Genomic DNA, 27731 nt, shown 5'->3' with positions numbered 1-27731 from the left:
ACTATCCAGCATGCCTATTCCTCGGCAGGATTGCCGTGCCCGAAATCTGTAAAGGCCCACTCTACTCGCAAAGTGGGCTCTTCCTGGGCGGCTGCCCAGGGTGTCTCGGTGGTACAACTCTGCCGAGCAGCTACTTGGTCTGGGTCGAACACGTTTGCCAAGTTTTACAAGTTCGATACTTTGGCCTATGATGACCTCAAGTTTGATCAAGCAGTGTTGCAGGAGCCTCCGCGCTCTCCCTCCCATACTGGGAGCTTTGGTACATCCCCATGGTACTGATATGGATCCCAGCATCCTCTAGGACATAAGAGAAATTAGGATTTTGGTTACCTACTGGTAAATCCTTTTCTCGTAGTCTGTAGAGGATGCTGGGCGCCTGCCCAGTGCTTCGTTTTCCTGCATTGTTTTTTATAGTTCAGTGCTACCTGGTTCCTAGGTAAGTTCTGTGTTATTTACTGTTTCAGCTGTTGCTGAGTTGTTCTGGCATGTTGGCCGGATTTGCATGTTGTGTGAGCTGGTATGAATCTTGCCACTATCTGTGTAATTCCTTCTCTCGAAGTATGTCGTCTCCTCGGACACAGTTTCTAGACTGAGGGGGTCATTCCGAGTTGATCGTAGCTGTGCTAAGTTTAGCACAGCTACGATCGTTAACTCAGACATGCAGGGGGACGCCCAGCACAGGGCTAGTCCGCCCCGCATGTCAGTGCTGGCCCCCCCGCACAAATACAAAAGCATCGCACAGAGGCGATGTCTTTGTATTTGAGGAGTAACTCCCAGCCAGCACAGCTCCTGCAGCTGGCCGGGAGTTGCTCACCACTCCCGCTGGTCGCAGCAGCTGTGTGACACGTCACGCAGCCACCGCGGCCAGCCCCCCCCCCAATGGTCCGGCCACTCCTGCAAAGTCCCAGATATACCAAAAATTTGTTAGCCCAACGGAAAGGAAATGGTGAGTTCCATCCCAATTTAGCATTGGCATGGAATACCAGAGCCTCCATTTTATCAAAGTTAATCAAAAACCCTGATATCTTTTGAAAATCAGTCAAAATCGTTTGCAAGCAAGGCTCAGCCGTTTTCAGTTACTCATGTACAATAACAAATCATCTGCAAAGGCTGAGACCTTGATTTCTGTGTCCGCTAACTGTATCCCTTTCTATGCCTTCATTGAAGAAGGCACGGATTAACGGGTCTAAGGTCAAATTGAAAAGTAATGGTGAAAGGGGGCAGCCCTAACGTGTTCCCCTAAATATTTGGAAACAAGGTGAATTTAAGCCATTAATTGCCAAGTGTGCACAGTAGGGCGGGAATATAACATTTGAAAAAGATCTATAAAGCCTTTACCAAATTGCTGTATTTGAAGAACCCTATGACTATGGTACCAGGAAACCCTATCAAAAGCCTTATCGGCATCACAACTAACTATAATAGCTTCTTTATTGTTGAGTTGATTAATACGATGTATGGCTGCCACCATCATGCGTATATATTGTGCATGGAAGTACGCCATTTAACAAACCCATTTTGTGCAGGGTGCAAGATTCTCGGAAAGAATGGATTGTAGACGTTGGGCCATCATTTTTGTGAACACCTTTAAATCTTGATTCAATAAGGAAATTGGTCTGTAGGATTGCACTTTCGTGGGGTCCTTTCCAGGTTTTGGAAAGAAAACTATCCTGGCTTCATTAAATTCTGAGGGGGGCGGCTTTCCAGATAGTTTAGAATTAAATAAAGAAATAAGATAAGGTAGTAATTGGTCATGAACCATTTGATAATATTCATCCCCTAAACCATCTGGACTGGGGGATTTACCTTTAGCCAAAGATTTAATAACAGGGGATACTGTAGCTCTAAATCAGTGACAGGAGCCATTAAGAATTCTCTTTCCTCAGGTGTAAGTATCGACATATCAGGCAGCTGAAGAAAATGGTAGCCTTCCGTAGGAAGGTCCGGCGGAGCAGTATATAGGTGTTCATAGTATTTCTGGAACATATGTGAGATCTCTCCAGGATCAATAATAAATAATCCTGAGGTAGTATTAAGTTGTAAAATACGAGATGGGGTGGCGTGAAATCAAATTAAATTAGCCAATAACCTCCCAGATTTATTACAACCACGGAAATATTTATTACGTTGGATATTGTGGGTAAATTTGTCTCTCTCCGTACACAAGGTCTCATACATTTGTTTGGTAGCCAAATATAATCGTCTATTTTCAGCAGACTCATGTAATAGTAAATTATCATAAGCAACAGCCAATTGCTTGCTATAATCTGAGATAGTAGCGGTTAATTCCTTGCATTTCCTGGCCACATATTCCATTATTTGGCCTCGGACCACTGGCTTAGCTGCTGCCCAAAACAGGTTAATGTCATTGTCATGTTCTTTATTGTCCTCAATATAAGTAAGGACTGCTCTTTCTAAGTGACAGCGAAAGTCTGTGGATTTAGACAAATAGGAGGGGATTTTCCAGTTATAAGACGTTAATATCAGATCTTTGAGAGACAAGGTGAACCATATCGGTGCATGATCCGATAAGGCTATAAGATTAATACCTGATTCTTGTACTTTATGATATAAGGACATTGACATTAGCCAGTAATCTATTCTAGAAGAAGTATGATGGGGGTGTGAGTAAAAGTAATATTCGCAAGATAACAGATGTTGGCACCTCCAGGTATCACATAACTGTAGACATTCAGTCAGCATTGAAGTAGGGGAAGTATACTTCCTGACACTACTCTGAGCATCCCCTGAAGACCTATCCAACCCTCTAAATTGAACACAGTTAAAATCTCCACCCATTATTATCTCTCCCTCCCCCCAGGATTGTAATTTTGAATATACAGCTTGTAGGGGCATAGATTGCAGCTAAGGTGTGCATAGAACCAAACATTAAGAGTTTGATAAAAAATAAAATGACCCTCAGGGTTCAGCCACACATCTTTTATAACATATGGGAGATTTTTACGAAACAGAATTAGAATGCCTCTGCGTTTTGCAGTGAAAGAAGCCGCCTTAAATTCTCCTATCCAGGAGTCTCTAAGCATGTTAGGATCTTTAATATCCCAATGTGTTTCCTGCAGAAATGAAATATCAGGCTTAAGACGTTTCAGGTGGGTTAAAATCTTACGTCTTTTAATTGAGGAGTTCAACCCCTCAACGTTCCACAAAACAAATTTCAGTGAGGATTGTACTCTTGTTGAGCTATTAATTATGTGAGTCATATCTACCCAATACCTCTCCTAGGCCATGACATTGTGAATAATACTATCTGTGATAGCTTCCAACCTGTCCCAGTGAGCGGATTATGAAACAGTAGTAGAGAACTAAGAGATTGTATCATACCTGCATATAAAACAGTTTTCCTAAAATCAAAAAATTTAATAACATAGAAAAATATTTTAAACATTTTTAGAACCCAATAAAGCAGTTTCACAAACTGCATTAAAACAAGAAAAGATATGCGGTGCCATATGGGGAAAGTTCGAAAGTCAAAAGTGGGAATACATAAACAACGTGAATATACAATAACGATGGACTTACGGACAAGACATTGATCTGTAAGTCTGGTCATAGAAACCCTATATATCGAAAAATTATCAAGAATCATACAGTATGCAACATAGACCAACCATCCCTGTCTATGGGCTACAGCACTGACCCAAGGATTACATAAACAACAATATAATGAAATAAGAAGAAAAATTATATATATAAAGAGCCAGAATGTAAATTCGTTAAAGGATACGACAACAATGGAAACAATTTGTTATCAGTCGGTATCTGACATATTGGAAGCTGCTGGAGCAGGGAGAGAGTCTATGAAGTTCTTTGCGGCCTGTGGTGTGTCCAGAAAATATGTCCAGCAGTTTGGCTGGATATAGTAATGCAAATTTAATAATAATAATAATAATAATACTTTATTGTCATTATCAAGACAAGACAGTAATGAAATGTCAATGAAATTTTCCAATAAACATCCTGCACAATAAAACAAATAAAAAAACAAGTCTTACTTATAAATTATCTAGTTTCATTTAAACCATTTAGTGCACGTATAGCCGTTGGAAAAAACTATTAAGCATACGTTTTGTATGCATACATACACTTCTAAAACGTTTTTGTGATGGTAATCTCTCAAAAACTGAGTAATTTGGATGACTAGAATCTGCCAATATATTTCTAGCTCTTTTTAACACTCTCTTTTTATAAAGATCATGTACAAATGGAAGGGACACACCAATGACCCTGCCTGCGGTACTGACCACAAGTTCCAAGGAAACCCTCTCAGCCACAGTACAGTTCCCATACCATACTGTTACCCCGTAAGTCAGAACAATCTCTACTATACTACGATAAAACGTAATCAGCATATCTGTACTCAAACAAACAGCTTTGAGTCATCTTAAGAAAAAAAGGCGCTGTTGCGCCTTCTTAACTAAGAAGGTACAGTTTAAAGACCAGGTCTCTGGAAATATAGATGCCCAAAAACTTAAAAGAATCTACCTCCTCAATTTGCATATCATCCAAAAAAACAGGAAGTAGCGATCTTCGTTTTAGATGTATTTAAAAGCAAACAATTTTCCTTACTCCATTTTAACAATCTAAAAGCCTCCTGTCTATAAGCATCCTCATCATTTTCGCTAATCAAACCAACTACCGCTGTATCATCGGCAAATTTCACTGCCTTAACAGATTCGACAGCTGAAAAACAATCATATGTAAATATGGAATATAATAATGGGCTCAAGACACACCCCTGAGGCACACCAGTTTTTAACTGCACCTCGCTAGAAACAAAACTACCTAGCTTAACTACTTGCACGTAAACCCATTTAAACCTAAAGAAAAAAGCTTATAGACCAGAGATACTTGTATTATGGTATTAAAAGCAGAACTAAAATCCACAAATAAAATTCTAACGTATGTCCCCTTCTTCTCTAACTTGTTCTGCGCCTGGTGTAATACAGTCAGAACTGCATCATCAGTAGAGTGATTCTCTCTATATGCAAATTGCAAAGGATCAAAATTTGCTGTAAAATTAGATTTAATATGTCTTAACTTCAGGCGTTCAAAGCACTTCATAACCATGAGGTCAATGCAATAGGACGATAATCGTCTAAACTATTGGGCACACTCTTTTTCTCCACAGGAATGATGGTCAATTCTTTGAAACATTTGGGAACTATACATTGATGTAAAGATACATTAAAAAGCAACATAAGGATACACATTTACGACCCAGTTCAAAAAGCTTCTTACATGCAGGGGAGAATTCTCTACTTTTCATGGCCGCAAGGAATAACAAGTCTTGAAATAATAACAACTTCTTACCTTGATATTGAAGATAAGAGCATTTCCTGTACACATCTATGAGACATACTTTATCCGCATAATTGAGAATTCTGAATATAAATGGCCTGGGTCTGTCTCGTGATGTTTGCCTGTCCGGGCCAACTCGGTGCACTCGCTTCACCAGAAACGTACCAGTTGAAGGCATAAAGTCCAGTTCCCGTGGCAGCCACTCTGTGACTAGTGACATAAGGTCATGTTAGGGTCTCCTGCCCTGTGCTGCCACGTCGTCAAGGCAACCGGGAGACAAGTGCTAGCAGAGTAACCTGAGCGCAGCTGATACTCCGGTTCGGGTCTTTTGCTGTGCAGTGGTTACAGGCTCTGTGCACGGCAGGGGATCCGGTGCTGGTTTTTGTGCTCACAGTCTGTGAGGTCTGAGTGGGGCGTGGACAGCACCTGCTATATAAGGCCTCTTCTCAGGTTAAGCAGATGCTGCTGAATCTTTGTTGGTTAGTCAGATCCTGAAAGTTAGCCAGTACTGTGTAGCTTTGTATTTGTTGTTGCTTACTGCAAATAGGCCTGGGGATTTGGTACTACACTCTGCCAATCCAGACCTAGCAGTAAGACTGGAGTCAGTCGTTTAACTTGCTGGGGTTCTTTTGCTACTCTGTGAACTTAGCAAGTTTGCGGCTGTATTCTCAGATTTGCCTGCCTAAATCCTGTCTCACTGTGCAAGGAGTTCAGGTGTCAGTTTAGTGGCAGTAAACTGAACCTGTGCACTGCAAGTGAGGATTAGGATTGTGGAGACTCTCCTTGTGTCTATTATTCCATCTCTGACCAAGGAGTTTACTGCCACACCCGTTGGTAACCCTTTAGGGTTTTGCTGTTGCCCTTAGCAACAGCATTTCGGGTTCTCTACGTATTAAAACACAACATCTTTCTTTTTCCATCTGAGCAGTACTAATACTAGGGAGACACCCAGTTTCTTAGCCTCTGGGCTTCTCTGTTCACTTTGTGTTTATTTTGTTACCCTATCACCTTCTGTGTACGTAATGTCATATTCCCCAGTCTGTCTGTGAGTTCATTTGTTTTGCATTCCTATCCGTTCAGACACCAGTACATTCCTGCAGGCACTGGTGTGCATAACAGGTCAGCATTTTTGACTGATTTTGGTAGGCCGATGTTACGATTCTCCAAATCTTCTAATTTGTCATGGATGGAGGTAACCAACTTCTCCTGTGCAATGATTGTAGCTTTAGACGTCAAGAGTTCATCCTCTAAATCTGAAATACATTGCTCTGCTTCCGATAAATGCTGGTCATGTTGCATAAGCTGGGTTAAAGCAGAATCAATTGAATCTTTTAATGGTGCCAACTTCTGGTCAAGTAGTGCCGCAAGGATAGCGGTTAGTTCTTGTGTCGGTACAGAACCAGCAACTGTAGAGGGCAACGGATTAATATCTCCATCTTCTAAGGCATCTCCAGATCTCATAGCAGGAAAGGATGGAGAAGAATTAGAAGTATTGCTTTTCCCACATCCTTTATTCTGCTGGTCTCCATTTAGGCCTCTCTGTGGTCTAGCCATGAATTTATCCTGTCAGGGCAGGTGGTGTTTGTGGATCCGTTGGACTCAGTCCAACCGAAGGAGCAGATGCCCCTGATTGCTGGAAACAAGGAGGACGAAGGTAGTTCCTTTTCATATATTTATTGAGGACAAAATATATGAATGAGACTGCAGGGAGCTGGGGCTAATTAGTTCAAGACTGGGAAACAGGTCACTGAATGATATGAGGCAGAGGTTGTATAACTGTGAAGAATGTTTGTAGGTTGATATAAGGATGAGACTGAAGAATTGTGAAGTCGAGTTTGTAGAATGATGCGGTGGCAAGGCTGAAGAATTATGAAGACTGGTTGCTGGACGGTATGAAGACGAGGATGAAGAACGATTAATACTGGATGCTGGATGATATGAAGACATGGATGAAGAACTGTGGAAACTGGATGCTGGATGATTTGATGGAGACTGTGAAAACTGGATGCTGGATAATTTGAAGACGTGGATGAAGAACTGTGAAATCTGGATGCTGGATGATTTGAAGACATGGATGAATAACTGTGAAAAATGGATGCTGGATGATTTGAAGACGTGGATGAAGAACTGTGAAAACTGGATGCCGGATGATTTGAAGATGTGGATTAAGAACTGTGAAAATTGGAGGCTGGCGAACCACCACGGGGATCCTGCGGAATCCGAAGGCACTGGTGGGAGAGCGGGTGACTGTGACTGCACACGGGAGCGATGGCGGGCGTTGTACAGCGAGAGTCAGCAGAGGACTCGGACAGCGAGACGGGACCAATTAACCGGAGATGCACAGAACAAGCTGCGGGAGCACAGAGCTAAGGCACAGAGTAACTACAACAAAGCACTGGCACAGAATGCAAAAATCCCAGCCTACTTATAGGCAGCAAGGAATCAGGATTGGCTGTCACTCACCCATCACGCTCATTGGTGCTGCACTTTGGTCTCCAACATGGCTGCCCCCACACTGCAGACACACAGGGAAGCTTCGGCCACTCCTGCCACCAACCGCGCCGCACTCCCCCGCAGCCCAGCGCCATAGACAGCCGACCAAGCATGGACGGACCCCAGGACCCACCGCCCCAGCGGTAAGTGCCGCAGCCTAACAGTACCCCCCCCCTTTGAGGGTGGTCTCTGAACACCTTTGAGCTTTGTTGGGATTTTTGGAGTGGAAGTTTTGAATTAATCTTGGAGCATGGACATCCTCAGCAAACACCCAAGACAACTCTTCGAGCCCATACCCCTTCCAGTCAAGGAGATACTGAAGATGCCCATAACAATGACGAGAGTCCAGAATTTCTTTAACCCCAAATTCTTCATTTTGTAAACTGCGAATTTTAGGAGATTTAGGCAAAGATGTATGAAATGTTTTGAGAATCAAAGGCTTCAGGAGTGATATGTAAAAGGCATTTCGTATCCAAGTACACCACCAAGCAATTATAGAGAAGGTCCCAAAAAAGTTCATTCACATAACTCTGGAAAACGGCTGGGGCATTACAGAGACCAAACGGCATCACGAGGTACTCGTAATGCCCATCCCGGGTATTAAAAGCCATTTTCCATTCATCCCCTGCTCGGATTCTAATCAAATTATAAGCGCCTCGAAGATCAAGTTTAGTGATCCTAAACAGTTCAGGAATCAACGGAAGTGGATACCGGTTTTTGATAGTGATCTCATTGAGACCCCAGTAGTCAATGCATGGTCGCAGGCCTCCATCTTTCTTGACAAAAAAGAATCCGGCCCCTGCAGGAGATGACGACGGTCTAATAAACCCTTTGGCCAAATTCTCTTGTATGTAATCAGCTGTAGCCTGAGTCTCAGGGATCGACAACGGGTAAATTTGACCCCTGGGAGGAGTCCTGCCAGGCATCAAATCAATCGGGCAATCCCATTCACAGTGAGGTGGTAAAGAATCTGCCCCTTGTTTACTGAAGACGTCCAGGTAAGACTGGTAAACTGTGGGTATTTCAGAGACGTGAAGCGAACAAAATGGTTTAACTGAGGCCAAACAAGTATCGGTGCAGGATTCTCCCCAGGATTGGATCTCCATAGTTCGCCAGCAAAGTTTCGGATTATGTTTTTGTAACCAGGGCAGTCCGAGAATTACGTCATGAGAGACTTTGGAAATCACGAGGAAAGTGATGTATTCAGAGTGTAATACGCCCATTTTCATTCTAAGATAGGTAGTTTGAGTGGTGATGATACCTTCAGGGATTCGACTCCCGTCCACCGCCGTAACAGCGATTGCCTGCTCCAAGGGTACAGTCCGAATCTTACATTGCTGGTCGAAGGTGGAAGAAATGAAGTTCCCCGCTGCTCCAGAGTCTAATAGAGCTGAGACTAAAATGACAGAAAATGGAACTTCCAAATAAATGGGCAAAGTTTGCTTCTTTCCAGTACGTGATTCCAAGGTAACTCCTAGCTTAACCTCTCTGGAGTAAGCTAGGAGCGGGAGTTTTCCAGCCGGAGTTTGCAGGACTTCACAAAGTGATCTGAAGAACCGCAATACATACAGAGGTTCACCTGGCAGCGACGAGAACGTTCTTCCTCCGAAAGCTGAGAGCGACTGATTTGCATCGGCTCTTCAGTTGCTGAAACGGATGGAAATGACGAGGGATCTTGCCTTGGTCTTAACCGCAAACGAAGAATTGGACGCTTGAGTTTGGATTTCTTAAGACAACGTTCCCTATACCGCTGGCGGGCATTGTACAGTGAGAGTCGGCAGAGGACTCGGAGAGCCAGGCGGGACCAATTAACCGGAGATGCACAGAACAAGCTGCTGGAGCACAGAGCTAAGGCACAGAGTAACTACAACAAAGCACTGGCACAGAATGCAAAAATCCCAGCCTACTTATAGGCAGCAAGGAATCAGGATTGGCTGTCACTCACCCATCACGCTCATTGGTGCTGCACTTTGGTCTCCAACATGGCCGCCCCCACACTGCAGACACACAGGGAAGCTTCGGCCACTAGGTCCACCCTCCTGCCTCCAGGAAGTCGTCACTCCCGCCGCCGACCGCACTCCCACACAGCCCAGCACCGCACACAGCCACCCAAGCATGGACGGACCCCAGGACCCGCTGCCGCAGCAGTAAGTACCGCGGCCTGACATATCCATGATATCAATAATTATAGAAAAGTTTTACAGAGAATACCAAAATAGAAAATAGAAAGTCTCACTTGTTTCTTCAAGAGAGTGTGAGAAGGATTATAGCAGATGACAAATCAACAGAGCAGCAGTGCGCAGCTCCCCTGTCCAGCAGCGGTGAGCAGGGCTCTCCGAGACGCAATTTATTTTGTATAGGAGATGACCATCCACAATAGCTTTCTCCAAATAACACCTGGATGTGGTACGGTTAGGAGAAGAGGACAGGCAAAATACAGTATGATAGTGCAGGCACTCACCCAGATATGCTGCTGCGTGGGGTTTATGAGTTGGGTGGAAGTCTTAGAAATTATGTCTTAGCAGCAGCGCTGGAGAAGGGCGGCCTGTTTGAGGGTAGATGATATCACCAGCGAAAGCCTCCGTTGTGAGGTAGGGCGCATTTTCTTTTACCATAAGTTTCCTTGGTTAAGGTAGCCCATTTCTGGGTAATAGCTTGCAGGCAGGGCCGGCGCTCCCATTAGGCAGCTTTAGGCAGCTGCCTATGGGCGGGGGATCTGAAGGGGCGGCCCGCTGAGGCTGCCCAGAAGAAAACAGTGGACAAGTGACAGTAGAAGGTGAATGCAGTGGACCCGCGGCCAGGGGATAGAATGGTGTCAAAACAAGGCTGTGACAGCATGGGGGGTGCAGGGGGCACAGCTTGGTGTACACTGTGTCTGTGCATACCGATCGCCTACCACTCACCTGATGCAGCATAAAGAACCCGCTGTCAGGCAAGTTTGATCTCCGTTCAGCCAAGCTCCTGTGGCTTATCCCTCCCTTAAGACCAGCGACCAATGAGGTGAATCTCTTTCTAAACAGACCCGCCCCCCTAAACCCTTTCTAAACGTTCTAACTCCTGACATGCCTAAACACCACCTGCCCCGGGCCAGAGCTAGAGACTGATCCTAGAGCTAGCCGCGGATCCCTTGTGCGTTGTGACGGTGAGTTACAGTATATCAGCTCTTCTGAACAGTCTCATTCTCCTGCTCCCACTGTCTCCTTATCTGTACTCACCCACCCAGGAGCCTTTCATCTAAGAAAAGATTAGGATTTTTGCATGGTTACGCTGCTGTTCTGTGAACGGAGGATAGGAGGTCAGAGGTGGTGGGGACGGCAGCAATATCTGTAAAGTTATTTCTGCTGTGGAGACAGCTCCGATCCTAGAACTGCTGGGCTAAGAACACATAGCTCCTGCACAAGCCAGGCATCCAGGGCTGGGGGCTTTTCAGGGATCCTGGGGGAGGAAGCTGCTAAAAGTTCAGTTCTAGGAGCAGCACTTTGCAGAGTTAGATAAGTAATAGCAGCATCACACGTGATCCTGTCCCCTCTCCCTGGTCACACTACACCTGGGCTAATCTGCACCAGAATGTACTCCCTGCCCTGTCTCACTCAGGTAAGTGGCTGGAGGTTTGGACACCAGGGGGTATGTTTACAAAGATTCGTGTTTTGGCCGTTTTGAAGGGTTTTTGAACTCGAATGGTATCGGGTGCATTTTACTGTAACTTTTTGAATCCTGATACGATCATTCACTAAGCTGCCGAGTTTTGCTCAATCGTTTTTTCCGATGTCGATGTGATTCGTAATATCAGGCAGTGTTTTACGGGAGTGATGAGTAAAACACTGCCTGACAAAACACAAGGAATCCCGGCCGGATCTGTGAGATCCGTGCAGGGCTTCATTGTGTACCTTAAAAAGTTGTTTAAAGTCTTAGAAAATCTGAAAAAAATTGCGTGGGGTCCCCCCTCCTAAGCATAACCAGCATAACCAGCCTCGGGCTCTTTGAGCCGGTCCTGGTTGAAAAAAGATGGGGGGGGAAATGACAGGGGTTCCCCCATATTTAATCAACCAGCACCAGGCTCTGCGCCTGGTCCTGGTTCCAAAAATACGGGGGACAAAAAGCGTAGGGGTCCCCTGTATTTTTGAAACCAGCACCGGGCTCCACTAGCCAGGTACATAATGCCACAGCCGGGGGACACTTTTATACTGGTCCCTGCGGCCCTGGCATTACATACCCAACTAGTCACCAATGGCTGTGGTACCCTGGAGGAGTGGGAACACCTTAAATCAAGGGGTCCCCCCCCTCCAGCCACCCAAGGGCCAGGGGTGAAGCCCGAGGCTGTCCCCCCCATCCAAGGGCGGCGGATAGCCTTGTGAAAAAATGTGAATATTGTTTTTAGTAGCAGTACTACAAGTCCCAGCAAGCCTCCCCCGCAAGCTGGTACTTGGAGAACCACAAGTATCAGCATGCGGTGGAAAACCGGGCCCGCTGGTACCTGTAGTACTACTACTAAAAAAATACCCCCAAAAAAACAGGACACACACACCGTGAAAGTATACGTTTATTACATACATGCACACCTCCATACATACATACTTACTTATGTTCCCACGAGGCTCGGTCCTCTTCTCCATGTAGAATCCTTGGGGTACCTGTGAAAAAAAATTATACTCACATTATCCAGTGTAGAATCAGACCTTTGTATAATCTACGTACTTGGCAAAATAATAAAATAGGAAACCCGATCACGCACTGAAAGGGGTCCCATGTGTAAACATGGGACCCTTTTTCCAGACTGCCAGGACCCCCCCTGATTCCTGTCAAAGAGGGTCCCTTCAGCCAATCAGGGAGCGCCACGTCGTGGCACTCTCCTGATTGGCTGTGTGCTCCTGTAGTGTCTGTCAGGCAGCACACGGCACAGATACAATGTTGCGCCTATGCGCTCCATTGTAGCCAATGGTGGGAACTTTGCGGTCAGCGGTGAGGTTACTTTCGGTCATGTACTAACGATGTACTAACACTAAACTACACTAAAAATAAAAATGCAGTTTTCAGAGTTTTTACCTTTTTTTTTTTTTTTTTTATTGCACAAAGCTCCAGAAAATTGTGCCCAATAGGCAACACCATCTATAAATGGTGTTGCCAAAAGAAGCCTTTGGGCTTCTTTCAGTAGAAATCCTTAGAAATCCTTGAACAGGGATCCTTCAAATCCCTCCTTTTCCTCTAAATGCACTGGCCGACTGTCATAAACCTAGATGTCATACAGATGGAGCCACGCAGATGGGGGCAAGAGGCATGCCTATGTGCGCCTCGGCCCGCCGCCAAGCGTACACAGATGCTCCCATTCAAAGTGAATGGGGCACATCTACGACGCACGTGCGTCCCATTCGTTCCCGGCGGAGCGCACCTAGTCGCAGATGGAGCCACGATTAGCGTGGCTCCATCTGTACATCCGCCCATCACTGTTTACATTAAGGATCTTCCTCTCTATGGGGGTAATTCAAAGTTGATCGCAGCAGCAATTTTGTTAGCAGTTGGGCAAAACCAGGTGCACTGCAGGGGGGGCAAATGTAACATGTGCAGAGAGAGTTCGATTTGGGTGGGTTATTTTGTTTTTGTGCAGGGTAAATACTGGCTGCTTTATTTTTACACTGCAATATAGATTTCAGTTTGAACACACCCCACCCAAATCTAACTCTCTTTGCACGTTACATCTGCCCCCCCCCCCCCTGCAGTGCACATGGTTTTGCCCGACTGCTAACAAATTTGCTGCTACGATCAACTCTGAATTAGGCCCTATAACTCTAGATCTGGCAATCCTATTGCTTGCTCTCATCATGCTAGATTGAAAGCCATTCTGTTTACAATCTTATTTTTCAGCTCACTGGAGGGAAGAGGGGGTTGGGGGTGTTGCGGGCATAATGTGTAAGGGGCACTACTGTGTGGTATAATGTGTACAAGGGGCTCTAGTGTGCATCTTCATGTGAGCAACGGACATAACTGTGAGGCATGATGTGAATAAAGGACACTACTGTAGCAGTGACAGGGAAGCCGTCCTTTCTCCCGGGTACAAGTCATACTTCTCCACTGAGCTCACCCTGTGCCACAGCATGGTCTGGCAGTCATACCTCTGCTGCAGGGACAAGATCCACTAGCGATATTTATCGGTGCGACTTCATTTGTCTCTGATGTAGTAATGCCAGACCAGAGCTGCTCAGCCATCCACATCCTAATCCAGGAGCCCCTCAGCCGCCACCCCCAGGGAGCGGGTCCGATACACATTATCCACCATGGTCCCCGCTACACATCTGGAAGCCACTGTACACACTGAACCCTGCAGATACACTACCACTCTCGCACACGCCCCCACATCCATTGACCAATGACAGTGGCAGCAGCTGCGTGAGGTCCCGTACTGTGCACAGGAACAAGTTCACCAGCCAGCCAATAACAGGTCACCGCGCAGTGCCAGCATGGTGCGGTGAAGCTGAACCCTGACACAGATCTATCTCCTCCACGCTTTTTCACCTAGGGGTGTGTGTGAAGGGGGGGGGGGGGGAGCATAAGTTTTGCCTAGGGTGCTGAATTACCTTGCACCGGCCCTGCTTGCAGGGATGACAGAAGATAGTCAGAAAAGGTTCCGCAGCCACTGGCCTCACTGGGAGGAGAGTACTGGTATCTCTAGGAAATGAGCCCTTGAAGGAGCTCAGAGTGACAGGGCAGGGTGTTATACAGAGGCCAGGCAGGGTAAGCTGCTGCAGGAAAAATATTTTTTTTCTTTTAATCAGTGGTGGAGAGGAGATTCAGCACAGTGGCAGAGGGATTAGGGCAGTCTCCGCAGTCACTGGAGCTAGCGTCAGAACAGGAGGAGAGCAGTAGCCATATGGGCAGAGATTAAAGGCGAGCGGCCCTTCCCCAGCTTCTCCTCCCATCAGTGCAGAGACCCGGCTCACAGATGACAGTGGCCCTGGTGTGTCTGGTCCTCACATCCAGCTGCACTGAGCGCACGGAGGGCACCAGGATCCTGGAGCTCCGAGAGGCTGGGAAGTGTGCGGCTCCAGAGGATGGGCCCACCGAGTACACAGCTAAGCCACCGTGTCCCCCCAGGGTAAGTGCAGGAGGGCTCTACATCGGGGAGTGCTGTATCGGCAGGCAGTGGGGAAAACACTGCCAGACACTTCCGCAGCAGGTCAGCCGGAACCTAAACTTGAAGCCCCAGCTGTACAGAGAGGGGAAAGGCCACAACCTGCAGACTGGTCTAGAACCAATCCCGGCTCCGCGGACACTCCCTCCTGGCACCCGAGTATCGGGGAGCACCAGGGAGCTGAGACAAAACAGCACTGATCGCAGCTGACAGCAATTAGGGGATATTTAGAAAGAATCAGCCAGGAGCTCCTGAACCATGCGTCTTCATGAACTGGATGCCTAGCCACGCCCCCCTGACAATCATTTTTTATTTTATTCACCTTTGGAGAGTCTTACAGTTCCTTTTTGATGTTTTCTTTCCTCCCTTATTATTTTGCGGAACCTTTTTCTTTGACTATTCACACATACTGTCTCACTTTTAGAATTTGCACATTTAAATTTACCTGATGTTTATATACTGTACATTCAACACTTATTTTATCAGCTCGAGAGGTATTAAATATCAAACCTGACTCGACATTGTTTACTCTCATATTTACCCAATACTAACCTCGGTGGTCATTCCGAGTTGTTCGCTCTGTAATTTTCTTCGCATCGCAGCGAATTTCCGCTATTTGCGCATGCGCAATGTTCGCACTGCGACTGCGCCAAGTAAATTTGCTATGAAGATTGGTATTTTCCTCACGGCATTACGAGGTTTTTTCTTCGTTCTGGAGATCGGAGTGTGATTGACAGGAAGTGGGTGTTTCTGGGCGGAAACTGGTCGTTTTATGGGAGTGTTTGAAAAAACGCTACAGTTTCTGGGAAAAACGCGGGAGTGGCTGGAGAAACGGAGGAGTGTCTGGGCGAACGCTGGGTGTGTTTGTGACGTCAAACCAGGAACGACAAGCCCTGAACTGATTGCACTGGAAGAGTAAGTCTCGAGCTACTCAGAAACTGCACAGAGAAGTCTTTTCGCAATATTGCGAATCTTTCGTTCGCAATTTTGATAAGCTAAGATTCACTCCCAGTAGGCGGCGGCTTAGCGTGTGCAAAGCAGCTAAAAGCAGCTTGCGAGCGAACAACTCGGAATGACCACCCTTATCTTATTGAATCTGGATAACGAACCTGATTTTGACACTTATTGCACCCTATACTCACCTTATATTTTTATTTTCATAAATTTAGTCACAGCACCTAGCATTGCAATACTTACCTTTTTAATTTTTATTTCCAATTAGTCACACATTGTGTAGCTCCTTACTTCTTGGGTTTATTTATATTTATTTGTATCCATCAACTCACTCTCTGATCCTAAGTAATTAATCCTATCTGATACAGACATACTGTACACTGTATACTTACCTTACTTCATCCAGAGCCTCTGAAAGCCTAATTTGATCCAATAATGTTTACACATCATATTTACTGTATAATCAATATTTTTTATATATTAGGCTATAAACACATGGTAATTTTTACTTCACATAACTTCTCTATTTAGAACTAGCTTTATAGCTTTTGTTTTACCAAAATCTCTGAGTTCCATTTAGAACTTCCCATATTTTATTTTTTTAGTAGTTTTATATATAGTTATTTATTAATTATATGTATAATCTAAAACTGTCAAATCTAAAACTTACTAAATAGGAATTCATCACACATAATTAATACTTTTGAATAAACATGATGGATAGTGCATTTAAACCCACTGGACTGTTAATGCTGCAATAATCTAATATTATTCAATGTAATTATGGGCTAAATATGCTTCTAAAATAGCTACCCAAATTAATATAACTGTAATCCGTGGAACTGTATCAGATATGCGCAGCTGCATAATACATGCAGGATTATAAAATCTATACAGTGGACATATAACGGATTCAGAAGTTATCTATTGAGCCATATAATTACTACGTCATGCCCCTTTTGATATTACATCTAGTACGGATAGATATAAAAGAATGAAAGATACTCAATTAGTAATTCCTGCTCTGTGAACTGACGAATGGCTGAAAAGCCTACAGCCAGTTAGCACGATACCAAACGCTCCTATTGGCTGGTACACATATGAATGGGGAGGCTAACCTATTTAAACATAGCGGACCCACTCATCGGGTCAACTCCATGACTTAGCCATGGGTGAAATGCGCATCACAGTGATGTGACAGGGGCCCACTATGTACACTTGAATGTTATACAAACATTATAATATTATTGAGCTAACTGATGTGAACTCCATCGGCATTAGATCAGAAGTAGCAAGCGCAATAATGTTCTAATTGTGTGAGGACTTAATTTACAGAAACATCACAATGCTTAAACCTAGGGAATTTATTATGCTTCTCTGAACTTGAATGCATAGTAGCACAAATATCACTTAAATAGCAAACATATTTTTGTGTCTTGAGCTATAGCTATATTGAGCTATAGCTGCCAAATAAGTGGACACTGTGGGCCTAATTCAGAGTTGATTGCAGCAGCAAATTTGTTAGCAGTTGGTAAAAACCATGGAGGTCATTCTGAGTTGATCGCTCACTACGAATTTTTGCAGCGCAGTGATCATGGCAGAACGGGGCTAATCTGCACATGTGTATGCACCGCAATGCGCAGGCGTGTCATACAAGTACACAGCGGTCCATTACCCAGCGGTGGTTTCTACAACAATTCCATTTGCACGAGTATTCGCAAGGAGATTGACAGGAAGAAGGCATTTCTGGGTGTCAACTGACAGTTTTCCGGGACTGGTTGGAGAAACGCAGGCATGTCCAGACGTTTGCAGGGCTGGTGTCTGACGTCAATTCCGGACACAAACAGGCTGAAGTGATCGCAGCGGCTGAGTAATTCCTGACCTACTCAGAAACTGCACAAAATGTTTTTGCAGAGCTTGGCTGCAAATCCGTTTGCACACTTGCAAAGCAAAAATAAACTCCCCCGTGGGCGGCGACTATGCGTTTGCACGGCTGCTAAAAGTAGCTAGTGAGCGATCAACTCGGAATGAGGGCCCATGTTCACTGCAGGGGGGGGGGGGGGGGCACATACAGCATGTGCAGGGAGAGTTAGATTTGGGTGGGGTGTGTTCAAACTGAAATCTAAATTGCAGTATAAAAATAAAGCAGCCAGTATTTACCCTGCACAGAAACAAAATAACCCACCCAAATCTAACTCTCTCTGCAAAGTTACATCTGCCCCACCTGCAGTGCACATGGTTTTGCCCAACTGCTAACAAATTTACTGCTGCGATCAACTCTGAATTACCCCCTATAAGAGAAATAATTTCCGCTGTGTGTGTAAAGGCCCCAATCACATTACTGCGACTTGTCTGAGGCACAAGTCGGATCGAATTTACCTTGAATTCCCCTGGCAGCTCCCTGGGAGTGCTTCCATCTGATTTGGTACTTGATGTGCCATTTTTACATGTGATTTATTGCATATGATATATCGCATGCTGCTGCTTCCGCTGTATGGGTAGGTAGGAGGGTCCAGAGAAAAGCCACTCAAGTAAAGACATCTGAGAAATCATATGTGATATATCGCAGGTGCTAAGACACTAGCCACGATGTGCACCTGATGGCTGTGATTCTGATTTATTCTGTGTGCAGCACATCTGACCACCAACTCAGCCCCGATGCGCACGGGACTGCACATCGGATCGGATGTCAAAAACATCCGATTTGGCCACTTTTCACCCGATTTCTCAGCCCGATCCGTCAGAATTGGGTGAAAATTGCCAATATCGGACAAGTGTAAACAACTTACAAGCATCTGAGATCAGCAGCATGTATGCTGGCTGAGACAGGAAAATCTGTTACTTTGTATCCAACGAGCATTCTGAAAGTTACATGTGTTACTAAAAGCTGATAAATATTGAATACATACAGGTATCTACATGTAGTGTCAGGTTAGGAAATGAGACACACCGAAATATAGGACTGTTTGGGATAATGATTCAATTGCCGTCAATATATGTTTATAACTGGTATAACTATCTCTAATAAACAGCAATAGACTCATGATTATTCCCTTTATATGGGGAACAATATTCAATACTGCCTAAAAGTATAGGTAGCCGTGGGAACCCTATAATACCTGGAATTCAAATACACTTCTATAACTTGTCCTAATTTGATAAACAAATTATAATTTTGAATTTTAGATCACATCAATAACAGGTAAATAATATCACATGACTGTTGTGAAGCAAACAACACTACTTGACTCTATAAGCAGCAATTATAAAATTGCCTAAGCTACCATCCAGAGAGGGGCTTGTCTGTGTAGGTGCAATCTGAGTAATACTTACAGAACTGGACACCCAGCAGGTATATTTACCCCTGAAGCGGACATGATAACATTGTGAATAAAGTCTGGAAATTTACTGCCCCATTAGTGGGTGGATATTACTATTAATATACATTATAGCAAAAATCCTTTAATATCCTTGAGAGTGAATATAGATACTTCTGTTATCAACTAATATCTTTAGACCGGGACTATCAACGTGTATATATGTTTCTCTCTCTAGCAAGGCCGTATTAAGCCTTGGGGGTGCCCAGCGCATTTAAGACAAGGGGGCCCCCAGTGGAAGTGTATTTTAGATTGTGCATACCCCCCAACATGTCCCATTCCAGTAGGAACTGCTATACATGGACTTCCCTCTTAATATATGACTGGTGTCACCTGTGTTGAACTATTTAATAGATAGTAAAGGTGTTTCAACACAGGTGATTGCAGTCATAACTAAGACAGCATGTTATCCCTCCAGGACTGGGTCAAGTTAGGATGTATAGATTGTGTATATTAAATGTAACTCAATGGGGTATATTAGATTTAATCTGATAGTTTAATAATGCCTGGGTACTGTTTATAGCTCCACCTAATTGAATGACAACTATTTTATAAAATTTTCTTGCAGTGGAACAACGACAACATAAAAACAACTTTAGAATACACATAGAAAAAAAACTATAATTTATCTTGTCACATGCAAGAATAGCAGTAGCAGCCTCTGTACTACTTACACACTGATACAGGACTCAGAAGGACTCTGTGTATGCGTGTGCGTGTGTGTGTGTCTCTAGACCATCCGTGGCCAACCTGTGGCTCTTGAGCCGCATGCGGCTCTTTCTTTAGTCAAATGTGGCTCCTGACATGACCACAACAGATCGGGAAACTGCTGCACTCCAGAAAGACAGGCAGCAGCACTACGTGGGCTGAGAACTAAGGGAGCCAGATACTAGAGGTGAGACACTCACTGGCAAACAGAGGACACATAAGGAACTGTTGCAGTGGCACAAGGTGTGGGGGGGGGGGGGGAGCTGTAGTGACATATGAGGGTCCTGGAAGGAGTGACACAGGAGAGTGCTGGCAGGAATGACTCATGGGGGAGCTGGATGGAGTGACATGGGAGAGTGCTAGCAGGAGTGACACTTGAGGGAGCTGGCTGGAGTGACATATGGGGGAATTGAAGTGTATTATGTGAATCTAGCTTTTTCAATATATTTTATGTGGATCTTTCTTCCTCAATTATTTTATGTGGAAGTGGCTTTTAAAAAAAAAAAATATATGTTGGATCTGGCTATTTAAATGTATTTTATACCAGGGGAGTGGCCTAGCAGGCACAAGGAAACACCCCATTTTTGTATGCATGACTTCGGCTCGATGACGGCTTTTTGACTTACCTAATAAGATTTTTTGCTCTTTGCCTCTGACTGGCTGGCCACCCCTGCTCTAGACCATCATTAGATAACAGATTACACAGGACTCAGGCACCCAGTCAGGGAGGAGGAGAAGCTGGGATCCCTCTGTCACTTACAGCTCTCTCCACTCTCCTATCTCTCCTCCGGTTGGAAAGCTCAATCGGTAGCTCATAAACCTAATACTCTGCCTGCAATGCATACTGCCCTGCTAGCATTCTGGCTGTCTGGTTCTGCTACTGCATGAGAGGGAAAGCTAGCGATGCAGGTGTGCTCTGGCTGCCCCCCCCCCCCCCCCCCCCCAACAAGGGGGGGGGGGGGGGCAGGTACAGTATGCCCTTTTATTCCCCCCCTCCCCCCAATCTGGATATGCCCTCTAGGATTTATACTTTATACTAACTTCTAAATTACGATAAAATCTAATTGGTCTTATATTCTCCTTTTGACCACTAGATGTCGGGTATTTTTTTTATAAAGAAGACTATACACGGCTGACATAAGGGAACTCTCTTTATTAAATAAGTAAAGTAAGAACACACAGATATGAATTAGGAAATTGGATTTATTCAATTAATAAGTCACGTATGATTGATATATTATCATACCATCCACATCAAGGTAAAGCTTTGTGATATTCTATGACAAAAATTAAGCTCAAGGAATTGTAGCAAGTGTATAAATTGGACTCCTGACGCTGTTTTTAATACCTTCAACTTTATATCTACAGCATTTTCTATCATTGTAATATTTTTTGCTTTACTAATCATCTTTGTGGGGGAGCAATTTGTTTTTAATAAATTCTATTAAAAGGTACATTTTATGTGTTTTTTTTTTATTATTATTATTATTATAGATTATCGAACAGTCCACCATATTACTACCTTCTTTTTTCTTTAACATATTACTAAAACTATCATAATGCATCTGTATGCTTAACATGTGAATAACGCATACTGATTGGATGTATCTTGAAGCTGATTTACATCTATGCAGGTTATGCAAGTTACACTTGACCTCTTCCAGCTTAGTGAATTAAAGGTTAGGAAAGAGTAGTGGCAAATATAGTAAAGGCGTGTTCATGTAACTATGAAGCCACAGATATGTCTGTTCGGAGTTCTATCTGTTACAGGAACTCGACCCCTGATGTAATGACATATTTGTTTATGTGGCGCTACAGGTCCCATGAAGTGTTGGCAGCCACTGAACATGTGCGGAATCTTGGTGTTATCTTGGATAGTGGCTTAACACTTAAATATTAGCTATCAGTCACAATCAAACTCTCATTCTTTCATTGGAGGAACACAGCCAGAATCAAACACTTAGGGGCTGATGAATCCTATTACTGTAAGCAGTAGTAGCCGATACTGCTAAATTACGCTAATGCAGTAGAAGGTGTCGTGTGTAAGTAGATGCCTCCTTGCTGCTTCAGTGATCCACTGCTGCATCCAAGTACACAGTATTGGATCAATCTGTGCCAGACCATCAATCATCTGAGCAAACTTCAGGTTACTCAGAATGGCAATCTCAGATCCTTAGATGCCAGTAAGTCTGTATCCAAAGACCCAGGCACTGGCCTCAGCATTCACAGAAAACGGGGCCTCTGTTTCCAAAAACGCTGCCTGACACCAACCCCTACTCACCCACAAATGGCCACAGCCTATCAATCAGGGTGCAGGATCTGTTCTGCACCTGCGCACAATGGGTTCTGATGAGTCCATCAGGTTTACATACTAACCTGAAGCAGGCCCTTATCTCCCTCAGAAGATCTGCCTAAGGTCATACATGCATTTGTATCATCACACTTAGACTACTGTAATGCCCTCTACCTGGGTGGGTCTCCCAGCAAAAGAATTGCACCACTTACAGTTGGTACAAAATGCAGCTGCCAGGCTGTTAACAAACCAGACCTGTTCCAGCCATATAACACCCATCTAATTCCTTCACTGGCTGCCTATAAAATGGCTAATCTATTTCAAGATTGTAACTGACTTTCAAAGCCCTGCATGTTATGGATGAGTACCTGGAACTCAGGGGAGTATGTGACAACTGGGAAGTTACAGTACTCACAGGTAAAGCTGCAGCTAGAATTGATGTCTGCAGCAACTCGTGCTCTACCCCTGACTCCGTTATCCCTCTTAGTGGTCGGATGGTGCCTGTGGAGCTAGTGTTCTTCTGCCCACGGCAGCTGTGTTTGAATGGGTGAATTAGGTCCGCCCAAACTCCGATGCCCCCCGGTCTTATTAAATGACAAGGCACCACTCGAGACTGAGAGTGGGTAAGAGGGAACCTAACTAACCCTGCAAAACCAATGCACGAGTGATAATGAGAACAACAATGGTCTTAGATGTTATACGCAAATAAACAGTGAGAGCAACAATGCTCAGGGATGTTAAAGATATAAATATAAACAAAGAACTGTTAGCGTGGATACTCCACGAAAACCTGAACACCGGCTGGCAAGATCTGGTCAAGAATCGATCAGTCAAAGTCTCCATGTCACAGCACAACACAGGCAGGATCTCCAACGAGCTGACAGGCTCACACAGAAGTAAGAACTATCACCAGCATCTTTGGAGTGACCAGGAAGAGAATATAAATGGTGCTGCACCAATCACAGAAGAAACTCCTTAATTGTAAATATCATGCAGCTGTCCTGTTGAACGTCCTTGTACACAGCTGGGTACTTAGTTACCCAGCAATGGGGAACGCCGTCTGCTTCTGGCATCCCCGTTGCTAGGGATCCAGCAGCTCACAGCGCCCAGTGTCTGCCTGTTGCTAGGCCCCGGGCGAGGACCAGGAGACTTTGCACCGGCATCTGCTTGTTGCTATGCGCCGGGCGGGGACCAGAAACCCTTGCGCCCGGCGTCCGCCTTTTGCTAGGCACCAGGAGGGGGTCAGCGGGAGGTGCGGCATCCCGGCTCCACGGCAACGGCCGGGACACTCGCCTCCCGGCGCTAATACCAGGGTCCAATGTACCTGAGTAGGCTTCTGATTCCTTACTGCCCTGCTTGCTTACTGCAATCTAAATGAAGGGTCGTTAGCACTACCTAGAATCTCCTTTACAGGTGAAACTCAGAAAATTAGAATATCGTGCAAAAGTTCATTTATTTCAGTAATTCAACTTAAAAGGTGAAACTAATATATTATATAGACTCATTACATGCAAAGTGAGATATTTCAAGCCTTTATTTTAATTTTGATGATTGTGGCTTACAACTTAAAAAAAAAAAATCTCAGAAAATTATAATATTACATAAAATCAATAAAAAAGGATTTTAAATACAGAAATGCTGGCCCTCTGAAAAGTATAATCATGCATATGTACTCAGTACTTGGTTTGTGCCCCTTTTGCATGAATTACTGCCTCAATGCGGCGTGGCATGGATTCTATCAGCCTGTGGCACTGCTGAGGTGTTATAGATGACCAGGATGCTTCAATAGCGGCCTTCAGCTCTTCTGCATTGTTCGGTCTCATGTCTCTCATCATTCTCTTGGCAATGCCCCATAGAGTCTCTATGGGGTTCAGGTTAGGTAAGTTTGCTGGCCAACCCAGCACAGTATTCCCACGGTCATTTTCTGTTCATCTTACTGTGTTTTGTATGTCGTATTTTGTAACTGTAATGTTCTCTATTTCATTCTAATTTCCTGGCAGAGAAGGTAGACCACTGCCTTTCCTCATGGCCATTAGGCTGCACCTCATATCAGTCATACTGTCCCAACATCAAATGTAAGATAGTGGGGCTCGCGGAAACATGGTCAAGCATTGAGGTGAGTAGGGTCATCAGATTTCTGTGTCTAAAGGGCACATTAGCAGCTGAAATTCATCACCAACTTGTCGAGGTGTACGGTGATAAAGTCATGTCACAGAAACAGGTTTGGGCTTGGTGAACTGCCAGGACAGATGTTCAAGATGAGCAGCAATACAGCCAGCCAAGCACGTCCACCAAATCCAAACCTGTTTCCAGGACATGACGTCATCACTGTACTCCTTGACAAGTTGTCAATGAATTTCAGCTGCTGATATGCCCTTAAGGGGAAGCAGTGGTGTACCTGCTCTGGCGGGAAATTTGAATGAAATAGAGAACATTACTTACATGATAGGTCTTGTTACCTATTGAACCACCTTATTATTATTATTATTATTATTTTTATTATTATTATTATTTTCGGAATGCTAGTACTACAGCATATGCTTTATCTATTTTAATTTACATTGCACCAGCATATTCCAGAGTACTTTACAAATGGAAACAAACAGCAGGTAAACAGGATGCAGTGTCGAAGTCATGCTGTAATCCAACCTGTGTCAGCCCCGAATCATGTGACAGGGATATGACCACTTAGACCAGGAACAAGAAGAGTGCCCAGAGGACCCTAAGGACACTGCTGCAGGGTGGCTAGTATAGCACTGCCTTGTATGCAGCTCTGGGATCGATTTGTGCTGACTAGCTGGGCTCCTTGTTTCATCTGTGAATCACTGGCAGGGAGGGATGAGACGGACACTGTTGCCTGTCTACAATGCTAAACCAGCCGAGCATGTTATACATTAATACAGTGGTTCTCAAACTGCGTGCCGTGGCACCCTGGGGTGCCTCAGGACACCTGCAGGGGTACCTTGGTTTAGCAAATCCTGTCCCTCACCACACAATTGAACCTCAGGATGACATATAAACACACTTTTCTTCATTTAATATTTCTTTGAAAATTTATCAAGAAACTTTGGCCTAGGGATGCCGTGAAAAAAATTCTAATGCTCTAGGGCGACGTGATTCAAAAAAGTTTAGGAAACCACTGCATTAATAGAAGTAAAAACAAGGTAAAAGTACAAGTGCAGCAGGTGTCTATATAACCCGCTTCTGCTGTCAGTACTAAGAAGCATAAGGAGGACCTCAATAGCACCCGACCCTCCCCAACAGCCCAAATCCCCCCACCCCCCACCCCACCCCCCCATGAGCCAAGATCCCTAGGCAACTGCTTCGGCCCTGCCTGCAAGCCAAATGCAGATGCCATTTGGTAGTGACTGTGCTGCCTCCTGAAGCCTGCACTTTCCCTTACCTACAGCTCTGTAAGAAGGCGACACTTGGCCCTATGATTGTCATCAATGTCTTTGTATTTCACTGCCATTACTAATAAAAAATATATAATTAAAAAAAAATCATAGAAATGTTAATGCTTCACGAGTTTGTCCTTTCACTGGGCAATGCAAATATTCTCTATATAATTCCAATTGTAGTGTATGTGCCATGGCATTAAACATTGTATGGGTACATGCAGGGCTTAAAGTGGTCCTGGTGAGGTGGTGGAACTCATGGAGGAGGACCATGGAGGCCCCAGGACCTAAGGAAGGAATAGGTGGCTGCAGCTCATCAGTAGCACTAGTGCCGCCTGTATCATCAATTGACGCAGATGTTGGGTTGGGCTTTTCTGTTGGAATTACTGTGCAGGGCAATGGAGATGGTGGAACTAGTTCCCCCTACCATTACAGGTGGTGGAACTCAGTTCCACCTCGTTCCCCCCCACTTTAACCCCTGGGTACATGAATTCTGTATTAAGAACTGTGTCTACCTATCAACACAACATTACTGAAGATGAATTGATACAATTTAATATTTTTACTGTATGTTCTCCTAAAACAACACTTTCTGCAAAGGTCTATCCCATGCCAATGAGTTATATTCTGTACGGCACAGTCAATGTTTCCATATGTTCAGCCCCATACAGGCAAATATGTGACTAATGATCGTCTATATGGGGGTGGTGTACATTTGGCAGTGGGCTTCAATAGTTTAATATTTAACTTTTCAGAGCTTTCCCTGTTTGAGAATTTTGTCCAACATGATCTGGAAAAATGTTCATAGGGGTAATTCCCAGCCCTTTGCTGAAGAGAGGGCACATTGTCCTTGTAATCCATAGGCATTATGTCAGTTTAAAAGTATTCACAGTTCAATTATAACGGCAGATGCAGCTCAGGCATTACTAAATATCCTTAAACATTTTCTTCACACTACATTCCACACTTATCGTCCGCCTCTGACAACACTAGATACACATAGCCCTGGCCTGCACACACTATTACAAGTTAGCACTGTATTTCACAGTCTACATGTTCCAGCTGGGAATATTGTAGTATATATGACATGGGAAGATTTTCCTAGGAAATGAAGGAATTTTCTATGCAAACCTTTCAGACAACGACAACCATACTGCTTTGTAAAGCACATGCCGTTGAGTTGTAAAAATAAAGGATGCTCTATAACAGGCATGTCAAACTCAAAATCTCAACTGGGACGAATAATCAAGGTCTAAGTCTTGTGTGGGCCGCAAGAAAAAGAAAAAGTCTTATAAGCAATTTTGAAAGGTTTTTTAGAAAAACTAACAATAAAATATAATCAAAGAGATGTCAAGTATCAGGAAGAAAACAACATTAATAGTGTGGGCTGGGAGCTGTGTTATTCCCCCCTCATATATCACTTTCCTCTATAATACATACCAGTGTGAGCATCAGTACTTAAAGTGGAGTGGTCCTAGAGAGGCGGTGGAACTAAACCCCCCTCCTCCCCGGCGCCAAGGTAATAAAGGGATTGCGCGCACCCCAAAAAAGGGGCATGGTCTTAAAAATAAAGGTGTGTGGTCACATAATAGTATCCCCAATTAAAATTATGCCGCACAATAGCACAATCTTATTCACATTACACCACACAGCAGTGTCTCTTATTCATGTTATGACTAGTGATGAGCGGGTTCGGATCCTCGGAATCCGAACCCCCCCCCGAACTTCACCCTTTTTTGCACGGGTCCGGGCAGACTCGGATCCTCCCGCCTTGCTCGGTTAACCCGAGCGCGCCCGAACGTCATCATCCCGCGGTCGGATTCTCGCGAGATTCGTATTCTATATAAGGAGCCGCGCGTCGCCGCCATTTTTCACTCGTGCATTGGAGATGATCGTGAGAGGACGTGGCTGGCGTCCTCTCAGTTTCTATGTTCAGTGGGCTGCAAATATCTGTGCTCAGTGTGCTGCAAATATCTGTGCTCACTGTGCTGCAAGTGCAAATATCTACGTTCTCTGCCTGAAAAATGCTCCATATCTGTGCTCAGTGTGCTGCAAATATCTGTGCT

This window comes from Pseudophryne corroboree, chromosome 4 (genome assembly GCF_028390025.1).
Source record: "Pseudophryne corroboree isolate aPseCor3 chromosome 4, aPseCor3.hap2, whole genome shotgun sequence".
Classification (NCBI taxonomy): domain Eukaryota; kingdom Metazoa; phylum Chordata; class Amphibia; order Anura; family Myobatrachidae; genus Pseudophryne; species Pseudophryne corroboree.
The sequence above is the reverse complement of the archived record's forward strand: the minus strand, read 5'-3'. Positions refer to the sequence as shown.